Source organism: Micrasema longulum, unplaced genomic scaffold (genome assembly GCF_059751315.1).
Source record: "Micrasema longulum isolate JH-2025_06_02 unplaced genomic scaffold, ASM5975131v1 h1tg001829l, whole genome shotgun sequence".
NCBI classification, from domain to species: Eukaryota; Metazoa; Arthropoda; class Insecta; order Trichoptera; family Brachycentridae; genus Micrasema; species Micrasema longulum.
Window position 1 is genome coordinate 66,489 of NW_028279003.1, and position 16,973 is coordinate 83,461.

Sequence of the window (16,973 nt, forward strand, 5' to 3'; positions counted from 1 at the left end):
ATCGAAACCTTAGAAATACACTGTGGTATGTATCGACCATTTTGCGGGGAGCAAAAACAAGGTTAAAAATTATTAATTTTTTTACTAACTAAATTTACATATTTTTGCAATCACGCATTTCTTTAATTTTTTTATTTCTTCTTTTTTACCATATTATCTTTCTTGAATAGTTTAATTGTTTTTGAATGTATCGTACGTTTCTATAAAATAAATAAATATCTACGTAAAAGATATGCCTAATTATGATTGTAATATCTCCATAAAGTTATCAATATGACCTCGCTTATAACTTGTTACACTCGACACTATTTTAAATAATTATAAATGCGATAGTCTAAACAGAAACAGTAGCAGATCAATTAAAACGTATATTAATTCGTTTTTATATCGAGTAATGAAGAAGTTTGTGTCGGCGCGTTTGCCTACCATGTAATAGGTCTCGATTCCCGACATGGTTGATATAAAATATTTATTTAAGAGGGTGTTATTACACTAGAATATTTCATACTCCCTGAAATAGTACGTGAAACGTAAAACTGATCATCTTATCTTGATGTACCAAAAATGATCAAGATACTTTATTTATTTAACAAATTTACGGCTAATGTCCAATTTAAACAAATCATTTAACGAAAAACAATAATAATACAGTAACAAATAATAAAAGCAATAATATAACAAAGGAAAGCAAAGACAAGTTAATACATTAGAAAGGCATTATGGAATCCAGGTTAATTCTACAAATATGCACTCAATTTATTGGGAATATTTTTTCAGTTTATTTCTAAAAAAAATCCATTTACAATCAAAATAATTCAGTTCTTGATTTTCATTTACAAATCTAATCATTCTGAGTAGAGGCGCATGAATACCATAATTAGTCTTATGATGACCGAGGAACAGAATTTCATTATTTCTGAGTCTACGTGAAGGAACATTAAGAGATATTTGTTGGGGAATAGTCGGTACATCAAATAAACTGTTAAGTATTTTAAACACGCAAATTAAATCTGCGTAAAATAAATCAACGTTGTGAGAGACTGGATATATTAAGAAAAAGTTCCATGTCGGTATAGTTATAATTGTGATTCCTAGTTTGTACGCAATTTTTCTTATAAATTTATGCTGAACTGATTCGGTGCGATTTATAGGAGTAACATATAGGAGACCATATTACGGAGGCGTACCACGAGGCTGACAAAATACAATGCTGGAAATTGCAATTGATTAAGTTCACATTATCAATTCAAAATTTCTGATTATTTTATGATGCGTGTTATTTTCGATTTAAAATTATTAAACGCGTGGGAAAAACGTAATTATTTATTGCACGTTACGCATTGTTTTTCCCGGGTAAATTTTTAATACCTATTTTTAATGGCTAACATCGGAGAAAACAAGTGGCCGATAGGCAGTCCATTATATATACCCACACTTATATATTTTAGATTGTTATATAGCCAGAGAGATTATACAACACCATATAGAGTTTGTTCTACAAGCAACGGCTGTCTTATCTGACCCTGTGTTTGCTCGTCTCATAGTAGTTTATAGTGACCGACCGAAACAAGGAGCCGAAGCCGATATTCGGTTTTAGCGTATTTAAATATTAACAAATTACTACAGAGATGAAGAAAGTTTTATATAAGGAAATATAGAAGTCTAGGCATTTACAGGGCAAATAACCTGTCGTTGTCTGGTTTAAGTGGCCACTCTACACACAATGTAACACTCACCATTTTGCTTATGTTTGAACATATACATTTCTTCAACTATTCCATCTGTTGATTTTGATTTTGTTGGAATTAACGAGCTACAACCTTTATTGTTGTGAAGAGAATCATTTGATCGAATTATTTCACATACTAGGCAACGCCTGAAAGTTTAAAATTTTTAAACTTCTTCTTTGACCATTTTGTTTTATTACAATATTTTGAGTTTGTCTAAATGTTTGTAGACTGGATTTCACCCCCTAGGGAGAGCTTAAAAAAATACTTAAGAGATAGAGAACATTTAAGAGAAGGCAATAAGTCTAGGCATTTACAGGGCTTTTAACCGGTCGTTGGCTGGTTAAAGTGGCCACTTTACACACTGCGTAACATTCACCATTTTGCATATGTTTGAACATCCACATTTTTTTCAATTCTCACATCTGTTGATTTTAGTGAAGTAAAAGAGCCAAAACTTTTATTATTGTGAAAAGATTAATTTGATCGACCTATTTCACATACTTTAAATATACAAAAATTCTCTTCAAAACGCCAAAAAGTAGATTTTTTATTGTTAAACCTTACAAGTTCATTAAAATATGTGTAAATACTCTTTTCTTTTTTTTTATTAACGAGGTATACATTTTTACACTTTAAACATTTAATTTTTTTATTTTTACTAAAACTAAATCTCACCGATTCAATTTTTTTAGCTTGTTGGTGTAGATCAATATCAATATCAACTGATATAATATTTTCTTAATTTATAAACATAATGAATTTACATATATAATTAACAGCCGGAAAGATCAGTAATATATGTACATACAAATAATAGGTTTTTTTTTAAATAAAAGAAAATTAAATTTTTTACACATAAGCTAGTTTAATAACTATTAACATTTAAACTTTTGATCGAGTAGCCACTCAATAAAATACACAATTAAAAAAATATATAAATTTAATCAGTAAATTTGTTCATTTTTGACGTTTTTTGTTCGTTATTATTTATTTATTTATCCATGTTGATGTTTTTGAAATTAAAGAGCTGAAACATTTTTTTCATTTTTAATAATAATTCGTTTTTCATGGTTTACTTATCGTCAACGGACTAATCGGAAAAACTAACCGAGAAGAAGCGAAAGAGAATTTGAGACGTCAAACGCGGATTAATTTTAGAAATACAAAACTTTAAAAAATCACAGCGCTGATAAAACGATACATAATTATTTTTTTACTTTGTTTAATAGTCTATTAACAAAAAAAAACACTGAACTTGCTTATTGCAGCGTATCTTGATCATATGGTACATTAAGGCAAAGATGATCATTCTCACTCTGCAAATCAGATCTGCAAAATGACTTAGCATGCTTACGCGCTGCGCAAATATCGCGAACAGCTTTGGTAGCTATAAAGCTGGAATAATTCCTCGATTAAACACGAACAGAAGGAGGTGTTGAAAATGCTTACTTTAGTCTACTTATGATTTCAACGCTAATGTAACAGATAATCGAGATACGCTGCGTTGATGTAACGTTTAAACGAGGATAATATAATATTGTCCTGGCCCAGCATACGATCTATTGTCCACGAGTTAACTGCAATTAACGAGTACGCGCGGCCGCATTGTCTTCGTGTGAACGCGCAAGGACAGGACCGTAGGACAATAGCGACTTGCTCGACGCATGCGTGTCGCTTCTGTCTAAATTAAATCAAAAATAAAAAACAATAATTATTTAGTTGGTTTCAATATACGAATATAACCAAATTAAAATAAAATAATTTAAAAATGATATCAATTTAGAAAGCATTCTAAAGTACTCGTTTACCAACAATGTGTTTATATGTTCATATACCATACACCTATGGCCCGCATGTGTCGGGAATATAATATATACTGCCGAAACAATAAAATTGTCATTTTTCATGATACTCTCTCAGCTTTGCAAATAATCTCTTGGGTATAAATCTTATTTAATAAGTTTACATGTACAACTTATTTTTTATTGCATCGTATCCTGATTTAAAAATATGTATTACATCTTAATATATAAATCTATTTCGTGTAATTCTATAATTGCATGTAAAATTGTATCGACGAATGCTTTCAAATTGTATATTTTCTAGTATGTATCTTTGTTGATTTACCTACCTAAAAAAATAAAATAAAAATAAAATAAAATAAAATAAAAAAAAATAAAAAAAAAAATAAAAAAAATAAAATGAAAAAAAAAAAAATAAAATAAAATATAAAATATAAAATATAGTAAAAAAAAATAATAAAAAAAAATATATTAAATTCAATTAAATAAAATAAAAAACCACTGATGTTCTCAAATTGAACGGTTTGGTTAGGTTAGATTAGGTTAGGTTAGGTAGGAAGAAACTGCCTTAAGGCAATATGACCGCCCTGTGCATATGTATGTAAATTGTATATGTAGGTATATAAAGTGATTAAATAAATATATAGTGCTACGCATTACAACGTGATTATAAAAATATCTCAATTTTTAACCTAAACCTCACACAGCCGTAACTTTCATTGGTCATTAAATTTTATTACGTATTGCGCTAATCGTCAACAGAATGAAGAAAGTGGATTACATAAGTGTAACGTTATAATAATATTACAATGTTTTTAGTTCGTCCAAATATTTGTAGGAAAATTACTGAATTTTACCCCCTAGGGAGTCATTTAGATCAATAAATAACAACAGGAATGGATTACATTTTAGAGAACAGAATATGGAAGTCTAGGCGTATCTCTTCACAAAAATAAAGGTTTTAGCTCATTAGCTTCACTCAAATCAACAGAAGGAAGAATCGAAGAAATGTGAATGTTCAAACAAAAGCAAAATGGTGAATGTTACACAAAAATAATTACACCAAAATACATGTCAAAGAAAATCTACTCTTAGATATTCGATTCAGGCAGAGGTAAACTTGTTGAAATCCGGCGCTCCCCAAACACTAGATTTGGAGATCGTGCTTTTGCCGTTGCCGGCCTCTCTGCCTGGAATCAATTGCCTTTAAATTTACGAATCATCGACAGTCCCAGTCAGCTCAGATCCCAACTAAAATTTCACTTCCTTAGATTATCATACCCTCAATTTTAAATCAGAAAATATAATATGTCACTTTAGCTTAATTAGAATGTAAGTTTAAGTATACAATTGTAAAGCGCGCTTGAGGTGATTTTTCACAAAAATGGCGCTATATAACTTAGCCAAATATTATTATTATTAGTGTGTAAGTGGCCACTTAAAAAAGTCAATGACAGTTCTGTAAATGTCAAGACTTCCATATTTATTTATTTAACTTTTTGTACATATTGTTAATTGTATATTACAAATAGTAATTTCTTCTAACTAACCAATAAAAAAGTTTCATTTTTTCATAACATATATATAAAACAAAAACAAAAAACTTAAATATTAACATAAATAGAAATGATTGTATCTGTATACAAATTACCTTTAATCTATACTATTACAATGGGAAAAGGGAATAAAAAGGAAAGAGAGCAGGAGAAAATTAAGGAAGAGAACATTTACTTAAATGTTTCTTCAGACGTGATTAAAACAGAGATACTGTAGTAACATCTCTGATAGTGGATGGAAGATGATTCCACAGTCGAGCTGCATAGACACTATACAAGTTGAAGAAGAAAGTGAAATTGTGGCTGGTTATTAAGAGGGTGCTTTGAGAATTAGAACGAAGAGGTAAACCATGAACTGATAAGCGTTGAAATATTTCACGAAGGTATATTTATATGAATTTGTTATGTTTTTTATAACTATTTAAGTTTATATCGCTTATAAGATGATAATTTAGTTAATTAGATTAATTACGTTTTTATTTTCTTATTATGTTAACTATGTTAAATAACTCATGTTGAACTTATTGTAAAATGTTTCCCTCGGCACGGGACACCCCAGTGTGGGATCATTGTTTTGTATAAAAAAATTATACAAACATTGTTAAAGTATAAATAAATAAATAAGGAAGCGGTAGGAGTATGAATTATTGTAAACTGAAGTGAGAAGGAGTGATAGTCTCTCATCTGTGTAATTTTAAGCCATTTCAGTTTTCTACCAAAATCAGAAATATAGATATATTTTGAAATATTAAAAATAAATCTTATGCGTGTATTCTGAAGTCATTTAAATTTATAAAGTTGCTCACAGCTTAAATCAGTCATGGAAACATCAGCGTAATCTAGAATGGGTAGTAGTAATGCTTGTACGAGTGAGCATTTAGTATTAATGGGTAAGAAATTTCCTTAATTTTCACCTCTCTAAAATGTTCTCCAGCCCTGTTGTAATTTGTTGATTATAATATTATGTAAAACTAACGGATTACCAATAAAGGGGCTCTACGAAAAATCTGTTTAAGGTAGTATGATGATGGGTTTAACAAAAGAAAATGAAAAAAACATGTTTTTCTGGTAATAATAATTTGATTATTATTTCTCCGTCAAGAATAAAAATGCCCGCCCGACCAAATTGTGCTGTTCCTTTACCCCTTATATAGATGTCATATATTATATCACATTATGTATTCACTAGATGCGGCACTAAGCAACCGTCTTGTTTTCCATTCAACTGAAGCTTCGGGATTTTTCTTTTACTTGGTGGGAAATAGTGTTTTATGCGCAGCGGTTAGTAAATGTGAAGCTGCGTAAAAAGGCGCGACATAGAGCTTTAAATTTACAGTAAACTTGCATAGACAAATATTGTTTATTACTCTACTACGCATTTTACACGGCAATTTTGATGTTAATGCTCATTTTTAGAACATAATTTCAACCTATCATTTAATAAAGCATCATCTCTTTTTAATGATGCCTCAGTGTATATAGCATTTATTTGACATCAACGCAGTTGTGACGTTATTGATTTTTATGATCATTAGTTCTTTTTTTATGAAAAAAAGTATTCGCCTTCTTGTGATTTTCAAACGAGTTGTGAATAACTCACTATAAGAACAAATAAATCTTCTAGTGGGTTTCGAATCTCAGACCTCTGACCCGTGAGTTCGCAACACTAGCCACGGGACCGCAACCCGGTTCAAGCCGGTTCAACTCTTAAGTTAAACCTTAAAAATTGTTTACACATAATAAATCCATATTGTATTTGTTGGACACTAAACCTATTTTTATTTATTTATGTATTTATTTCACATGAATTTTCTTATTTGTTTGAAGAAATATTTGTTTTTACCGGGAACAGAATTGAAAAAAAAATAGCTTTAAATTTATGGTGTCGAAAATTAAAAAAAAAAATACTCAAATACCTTAAGGCACATTTTAGAGGATCATAAAAATTCACATGGCACATAATTTGTTTTTTTGTTGTTGTGTTGGCATTATTTTTTATTTTATAATCCATTTGTTTTTTACACGAAAGTAAACTAAATCTAGATAGCACTGAAATATCAATAAATTAAGACAGTTTATTGGCCAGTTCTAACAAATAAAAAACATAAGAAATTTCCAGAAAAAAATCAAATTAACTAAAAATAAAACAACTACCAATTTAAGAAAACATTATTATGATTTTTTTAATGTTGAAATAATAAAAAACACATTTTTAGACTTTGAAGTCTTGATTTTTAGTGAGAAAATCTTTAATTCGTCTGTTTCTTTAATCCAAACTGGTAGAGCCCTTTTACCTCGGTGGGAAACTTGTTAAACAGCCTTCATATAAGATATTCAGCTGATCTGCTTCTTTAAAAGTTCTGCGCTCTGCTATGCTATTCTGAACCGCTCTCGCGGCCGTAGAAAACACTTTTATCTTGCGTATTTAGGTACAAAATAATAATAATAAAACTAATAAAAGCTTTTTCTACGGCCGCGAGAGTGTTTGAAATATCACCCCAGGTTTCTTTATTGCATTAAATGATAGTTACACAAGAGGCCGATTACTTTTTACTCGATTTCGTTTAGAAGGATTTTACCTGAGATGAATCACTAAATAAATAAAAAATATATTAAATAATAAAATAAATATGAATTTACTCTTATTTTATGGTATCGTGTGGATTTATACGATGCGATATTATAAAATCTACATACGGTTTCTAACAAAAAAAATGCATTGTGAATAAACGCATGTTTTTTTAATGCACTGGTGATTTATTTAATGATTTGTATTTATATATTTTTTAAATATTTCAGTAACAAGAATGTTCCAAATTAGAGCTCTTTATTAAAAGTTTATTTGTGTGTCCCAGCAGCGATCTCTCAGAGAAGAAAAAAAACACAAATAGTTCACCAGGATAGGCCGTGATTTTTACGCCCGAAGAGCCAAATATTATACACGACAGTTACATGCTAGTTTCATCTAAAAATTATTACAACGTTAGGATAATAGATTTCTTTTATATCCATGTAGTCATGGACTAACCCACACATTTTGGTAAAGATTTATTGCGCTAGTTAATTTCCTTGCAAGCACATTATCATGCTAGTATAGGTATAATGTTGAAAAGTAATTTATAAAGTAAAGTCAGTTCGATTGTATAATCAATAGAAAGTGAACTCAACAAAACATACCTATGAAGTTTGGTTTTTATTCAGATACTTAATTAATTACGTAAACATCTTTCGGAACACACACAATTATGCTACGGTTTTTAAAAGTGGTTTGATTTGATCTTATCTCTGCATTGATGCGAACAATATTTTTGTGATGAAATAAAAAAATCTCTTAACACTTTAATTTTTTTTATTTTTTCTACCGACCGGTTTCAAAGCCATACAAGCTTTTTTGTCAAGGTATACTTAACTTATGAATTCTATCCTATTTTACTATTTCGATGTTTACTAAGTATTACATTTTTATTTTATCATTCAAAATTACACTCGTTTAAATATAACTGAACTTATTGAGGTTTTTAAGGCTGTACCCGTGTCAAGCCAATAAACAATAAAATATACAGCTTACCCACCACATACCGCACACCGCATCTGAGGACATAAGTCTCCTTGGCGGTGCCCACATACACGGAAAATTTGCTCGTTTTCAAACGAGAAAAGCTGCCCAAAGGAGCTCTCCGAAATCTGGTAGCCTTAGCATCTTTGTGCTGAAAGAAAGTAATCCAGAAGTACATAATATGTACTTCATTGGATTGAGAAGAGAGGGAAGTGAATTCTTCACTGACTGGGATTAAATTGATAGGACATGATCAATTCGCCGAAATGATTACAAAACTTTTTAAAAGCCTTGAAATTCTTTTTAGAAGCCACCAGATCTGTATATCCGACAGGACCTATAACAGGGCCACGGATAGTAGCAAGAAGCTCCTTCCGGTAATCATAATAAAATATACATTGAAAAATTAATTTAACTAAATTAAAATGACATGTGATGCAATAGAATAACAATCCAAAAAAACAAGGTATTAAAAATAAAATTCCAAAGAAGACAATTAAAAAATATCTGATGTAAATATTAAAATATAAATTTCTCAAATTTAAATTTATACATAATCAAATATACAAAATAATAGTATCATCAATAGAGAAAAAAAAAACATTATCGAAATAATAATTGAGATATAGTTCCTAGGAGATATGATGCTAATAAATCAAGTACTTTTGTCTTACTAGGATAGGAAGCGTTTTGTGAGATGGATACGATCTTTAAACCTAGATAGGATTCGACTGAAGGAAATGTTGTTTATTTATTATTTTTTTCTTATTATGAATAGCTTTTTTAATATCTTATATTTCTAAATTGTCTAATTTTAATATTTTACTTTCAATATGAAGAACATGTAATCCAGTGTCTTTAATGAAATTATTTTTATTTTCCATCAGATGGTTTGCGAATTCAGAAAAAATGTTATTATTTAGGCACCTTAAGTGTTCTTTTACTTTTATATTAACGTTTTTTTAAGTTTTCCCAGTGTAGATTAAATCGCAATCATTATTGCAACCATGCAGGTAATTAAAGCATTTTCTTATCACATACCGGGGCATTTTTTTACGATGCGTCACGTTTGATTACGATGAAGGCAATTACCCAAGAATGGAAATGCCATCTACTACACGCCTGTTATGAGTCTATTTAATAAAACCTCGTTGATGCTTGTGCGTATGAATGTTGTAATATATTACTTAAAAGTATTAATTAACATTATTTTAGAGTTTTTATTCAAGAAAGTAAACACAATATTATAAAAATAAGAATGGTAATTAAAAAAACTTCAACTAAAATATGTTTTTTTTTTTAATTGTTTTTTTTAAATTAGTGAATGTGGGAAAAAATATAATGTTCAAATATGTATTTTATTTTCTTGTTCATAAATACATAAATAAAACAGATGTGTAATCAGGCAATTCATTTCCTTAAATACATTTACATCCGAATATAATAAAGAATTCTGACTTCAGAGTAAACATTACTTTGATTAATATTCTCGAATTTAAAACCTCGGATTCTGATTAGTATTCAAATAATTAATTATCGATCACAGATAAGTAATTGATTTGCAAACCAGTTATCAAACGTACAAAATAGTTACATAAATATCCATAGGAACAAATATAATTTATGCAAGCATAACGTATTTTATTGTTGATGAAAATTTCGTAGGTATATATTAGGTGTTAACATGTGTTGCGTCCGTTTTTTTCCAAACTCAAAAATGAGCATCAAAAGTCAAACAAAATGGTAAAGGTTATACGTCATTCGAAAGAATTTTCTGCTGTACAATATATTGTGTTTGCTTTTACGTAACACGTTTTATTTTATTTGATTTCAAACCTTCATAACGGCATGCTAAGTAGACGAAATAAAGCATTTTTAACACTTTTTTAATTTATTTCAACAGAGAGGGAAAAAGTTTTCGAGAAGGGAATATGGAAGTCTAGGCATTTACAGGGCTTATGACCTGTCATTGGCTGGTTTAAGTGGCCACTTTACACACTGTGTAACATTCACCATTCTGGCCATGTTTGAACATCCACATTTCCACATTTCCTCAACTCTTCCATCTGTTGACTTTTGTGAAGTAAAAGAGCTGAAACCTTTATCACGTGGGTGAGATTCATCCGGCTGAACAAAATCACCTACTAGGCAACGCCTGGAAACAATTTTCCAATTTTTATACTTCTTCTTTTACCAGGTAGTAATTCAACAATGTTTGATTATGTCCAAATGCTTGCAGACGCCTTCGGTTCGCGTTCAATCGAGGGAATAAATTTGCTAAAGTTGCTCGCGATATTTACGCAGTCTACATATTCTTATTCTTTGAGATACGGGTCAGTGCTATGCTTTAAGCTCCTGACGTCACTGCGACCTGTGAAGATCTATTGTGACGGGTCCCTATGAATAGTTATCTTCCTTCATGCCCAGGTCTATAAAGAGCCTGACCACGGTGTGGAAAACGAGAGTTCCAATTTCGCTAAATCTCCCCTCCGAGCCCAGTAGCTCAATCACAAATAACTATCTACGTGCTAATAAGCGACGTGATAACAATTTCTCGCCACGGTTGTTTATCGTATTCACGATCACAATGGAACATCCGCGAACACCTAATATTAAATGACAAAACATTTACGTTTCGCGACGTATAATCCTGCTGTGCAATCACATATTTGAATGTCACCGGTGTAAATATGGAAGATATTCCATAACTGCTATTTTAATTTATTTATCTATTGTTTTTCATGCTATTTATTGCATTTAGCCGGCAGTTGATAAGCCAAATGTCAAGAAAAGCAGTCGCTGTAGTAATTGTAATTTAATTTTTAACTTTTTTGTATAAGATACTACTTACTTTTTCGCAAATGCAATATATTGTATAATTTTTTATAGTAAACGCCAATTTTTCGCCAGTGAACTGGATTTATTTACAAGGAAAACAAAAAACAATCTGACACGAGCGTTGACTTAAAGATTACACACGCGTTGACTTATGACTGCGATAACTTAAGTATGTTTATTATTGTTCATTGTGATCGCTCAAATGCTTAGCATGTTTTTAAGCACGTCGATAGTTATTTGTGATTGAGCTGCTGATCCTTATAGTATCAGGCTATTGGGTAGGGGGCGGGCTTTTTAACATCCTCAGGTTTAACCAGTGGTTCCCCGAAGATGAAGCTTCTTTCATGAATATATTATTTACATCTAGAAGTTTCGGAAAGGTTCATTCTAGCAAGGTGTTTTTTCAATTTGCAGTGCCCCGTAAGGGCTCCAGTGATAACCCTCACTTGATTTTGGCTGAGTTTTATAAGGTTTCGCAGCCTACAGTGAAGATACTAAGAATGATAGGACAGCTCGTCATTAGTTTATGCGTTTCAAAGATGGTAATTTCGACCTGAAAGACATGGAGCATTTCGGTCGACCAATGAACTTTGATGAGGACCACTTAAGCATTTTTTTTATAAAGATCCTCTTCAAACCACCGTAGAATTGCCTGAGCAGATGAATTGTAGTCACATGACTGTATACTGCCATCTCAAATCTTTCTACAGCAAATACAATATCTTGTTGAGCAGAAACCTTTTTTTCGAATTACGTATAAACTTTACTTGTGTTATTTTTTAATTTGGTAAAAACGGATACAACTATACTTTTCTACGTGTTTTTATTAATAAGAGCTGCAAGTTGTTATTACTCGTACCTTGCTTTCGTTTTGTGCAAGGTTTTATCGAATAATTTAATCTTGAAATTGTACTCAGTAGACTTTAACTTTCTTCCACCGAAGATAACAATAATAAAAATAAGAGCAAAATCAGAATTAATTCAATAACACTTCACAATATTACATTACCAAAGAAAAAAGTGGTAAATATTTGACACAAAAAACAAAAAGAACTAAATACCACCATTACATAACTTAGCCTGCTTGATCGTCCCTGTAACGAATCGGACAGTCTCTCTTCGTGTATCATTACAGTTCAGAAGCTCAGCTATCCGTGTTTTGTTTGCATTCAAGTTCCCATCTCGGCCTATCGAACATTGGACAGTATATTAAAAGAGGTTCTACAGTCTGCTCAATGATGCCACAACTATGTTAAGACCCAATACATAAGAACCGAAAATTTAATGATTCTTTTATTTTACCTTGCTAACGAGGTATGATTTATAATATTTTACATGACTAACGTGTTTAATTTAATAAACATTTGAGATATTTAAAACAATGTCTTGGGGCCAGAGCATTATTTGCATTTTTATATTAATTCAAAAATATTATTTTTCGGCGCAGAATACGCCAACAAGTGCGTACCTCTGGCACATAGAATATTATTAAAATATTTATTTTAAAAACAGAAGTAATAATAAGTATTAACTAACTATTATTTATAAAATTACTTTGTAATACGCAAACATAGATAATCATCCCTTAAGATGGGCAAAAACGTTTAAAAATCCTTTGGCTGTTGGCACAGTAATAAAAAGTCTAAAAAATTTAACTTCAAAATTTGTCTTTTGTACTCAAGATAATAGGTATGTTATGATTCTAATATAAAAATATGTGTATTTTTTAAATATTTACATGATAAGTTTTCATTGATTTGCATGAAGTAACATACACCGATTGAATTTTCATATAATTTGACTGTAAAACAAAAAATCTTTAAAAAAATATGTTTAATATGAGCATTACAGCTGGGCGGATTATGATCAGTCTTACACTTTAGGTGGCAGTCCAGGAACTATGAAATATTATAGTGTAAAATCATTATTTTAAATAAATATTTCGTTATAACCACGCCGGAAATCAATTTTAAGACCTCTTGCATAATAGGCAAACGCGCTATTTAATAACGAGGCGGGCATAATTAATAAATCATATAAAATTTTCAGTTGGTAATTACAAAACAACTTTGAATTGTAAAAAGTATTCAGTAAGCGTTGCCATTATTTTATTATGGTAATTTACTGTGCAGTAATTATAACACGTGATCATTAACGTTTCATAATATTCTTAAGTGTATCGGACGCCATTTTTAAGGTTTTAAATCTATGTATTATTTTTACATTTTTTTTATTTTTATATTTCAAATATTGAATTTTACATTCTTTCTTAATTTAATGAAAACAGTGTAATTTTTAAAAAATAACTAAATACCAGTAGCAAAAACAAAAAACTTTTTAACTTTTGTGTGACTGTGGTGTAACACGAGTCTACATAGGATACAAGACTTAATATATCTCTCGTGTTTACATATTAAAATGATAAAGATGTATTTTTTGTAATCTCTAAATCAACATTTTCGCAATTTGTGTAAATATGCTGGATTTCAATACCAAAAATATTTATAAGGATAAATATTTTTGGTGATAAGTAAGGACTTTGCGAAGAATTATTATACGAATGAAAGTGATGCCAACTTTACTGAATAAGAAAGAGCATAAGAATGTAAATTATAACAAGGAAGAGAGATACGCTGTTTTGTGGCTGACGTTTGTGTGAAAAAGACCAAAAACAAACTTACTTCACTAAAATCAACAGATTTAAGAAATGAAATAATGTGTTTATTCAAACAAAGGCAAAATGGTGAATATTACACAGTGTGTAAAGTGACTACTTAAACCAGCCAATGGCAGGTCATAAGCCCTGTAGATGCCTAGACTTCTATATTGCCTTCTTTAAAATGTTCTTCATCTCTGTTGTAATATTTTAATAATAATAAGTTGTCTGAACTTCAGTATATTCTGTATTTTGCTTGAGGTAACACAATGTTACATCACCGCGTGTAAAGGAATTTTCTAGCAAATCCTTTTAAGAGTTGAAATGTAGACTTTTTTAACTGTGCCGTGACCTCCCCAGGTGTGCCTCCCCAGGCTCCAAGGATCGTCGAGCGCTCCGCCCTGCAGCCCTGATCTTTATTGCGTCTAGAACCTGGCCAAAGGTATATAAATATATATATATATATATTTTTTTTTTATTTATTAAGGAAAAACAATAGTTGTTATATACGAATACAAAATACGAAAATAGTGCATATATCCAGTTAAAGTTTTTCCACAAATATAATGAGAGAACATGTTACGCATTAAAAAGAAAAATAATATATTATATAAGACATGAGAAAAAAAAAGAGCTCGTAAGAAGGTTAAGGGATGACGAAATAGAGTGGAGAAGAGGGATTTTTATAATGTAGTTGACCAATTCAAAATTTTGATATCATAATAAAAAAACATATTCAAAGGAACATAAACTTATTACACACTGACAAATATTTCATTTTACAGTGTTTCAAAAAGTTTTTTTTGAAGTCACAAAATTTTATATAAAAAATATCTAAATGGGGACAAAGTTAATTAAATTTGAAGCAGCTACGATAAATAAACAATTCTTAAACATATTTTTTTTTGGGCAATGAATTATAAAAAAAATGAACTTGTCATGTTGACTTTACGGGACAATTGATTGAAATACGCTCCAAGAGATATTGACTATCGATAAAATTGTTTAAAATTTTGAAGAGGAAAGACAGATCAGAAATGCTTCTACGTTTAGTAAGGGAAGTTAAACCATGAAAGGAAGAAGAGTCTTTACACGAGTCGAAATATGTAAGTATCCTATTGTATAATTTTAACAGTGTCTAAAAAATACTTAAACTTATCATAATGTGGATGTAATAAGTCAAGGTATTATGTCAAGTAATATTTTGTGTTTGTGGAATTATGGTGTGGAGAAGGGGTAAAAGAACGGTCGAATTACCACAAAGTTAGAGGTTAATACATACATTTTATTCAATACGTACATCCTTTTAAAATGTTTGCCTTTGGTTTATTGGGTTCTAAAGCCACCTTCATTTATTTATACCAGTTTATGAACAAAATAAAAGCGTTTTAATTGAATTTTCATGTTCTTCTTTTTTCTATATTTGATTATACTATTTATTTTGTATCAAATTCTCTTTTTACATATAATGCCATGATCGCCAAAACATCGTAACTAACAAAGACAGTATTTAACGACGAATATTTTTTTTTCTTAATTATTTAGGAATATACTTCGAGAATCATATTTTGTTTCGAATATTTATTTTATTGATATAAAGAAAACTCGAAATTAAATTTGGTTCTCAACGTACTCGTATATGCCTTAATAATTTAGAAGGCATACGCAAAAATTTGCTGGTTGATGCCGCCCGTCAATCAATAAATGCGTTTGTAGTGTCTAGAGTCGATTATTGTAATGGTATCTATGCAGGTCTACCAATGAACAAAATGACTCACCTACAATCTGTATTAAATGCTGCAGCGAGACTTATTTTCGAAATCTCTAAGTTCAGTCATATCACTCCACTACTTCGGGAATTTCACTGGCTACGATATCTACAGAGGGTCGAATACAAACTTTGTTGGCTTGTGTATAAATCACTGCACAACTCTGCTCCGGAATATCTAAAGGAACTATGTATTCCAGATAAACTAGCAGACAGGGGTCTCGCGCTTAGATCAGCTACGTCTACGAAGAGCAGAAAAGTTATTATATACCTCTACGCAAACAGCGCACTAAATTTAGTGAACGCGCATTTGCGGTCGCATGTCTTATTGCATGGAATGCTTTCCCAGCAGAGGTGCGAGGCTGTGAAAGTGAAGGGATGTTTCGGAAAAAAACTTAAAACCCGCTTGTTCTCTAAATCATTAAAATAAATCCGTAGCATGCGACATCAAAATAAATTGTTTTAATTAAATTACAAATTTAAAAGCTTCAATTAAATTTATTTATCTATGGAATCACTATGTAAAGCGCCTTTGAGGTATTATATTACGCAAATGGCGCTATATAAGTTATCCGTAATAATAATAAGTCAAACATTCTCCCATAAAATTCTGTTTTTGTCAGTAACGATGTTTTGACGGTCATGGCTTCATACTATATCACGAGTCCTAATAACATTCCAAAAAGGGACCCCTTTGGTCAGTCCACAATAGGGTTAACAACTTTATTAGAGAGGGATTATGGTCCTATTGAAAATTCTCAACCACTTAAAAAGCCATGCTTTAATTTCATTTTGATATCACCCTTGCTTTGATTCTTTTATAGAAGTCAAAAATATAATCACTAGAAGTATCTGGGCAGGGCAGCGGATAAAGGGTATTTAAGAGGTAGCTATTTTTATACTTATCAATTGATTTTTCACTCACCAGTTTTATGGCTTTATAAGCCTTACTTACAAACCTGGTATAAAATTGCGCCTAGGCATTGGAAGGGGGGGGGGGGAAATAATAATTTATACCAGACTTATAAGTAAGTCCCTATTAGTTTTTATCTCCACTTATTTCATAT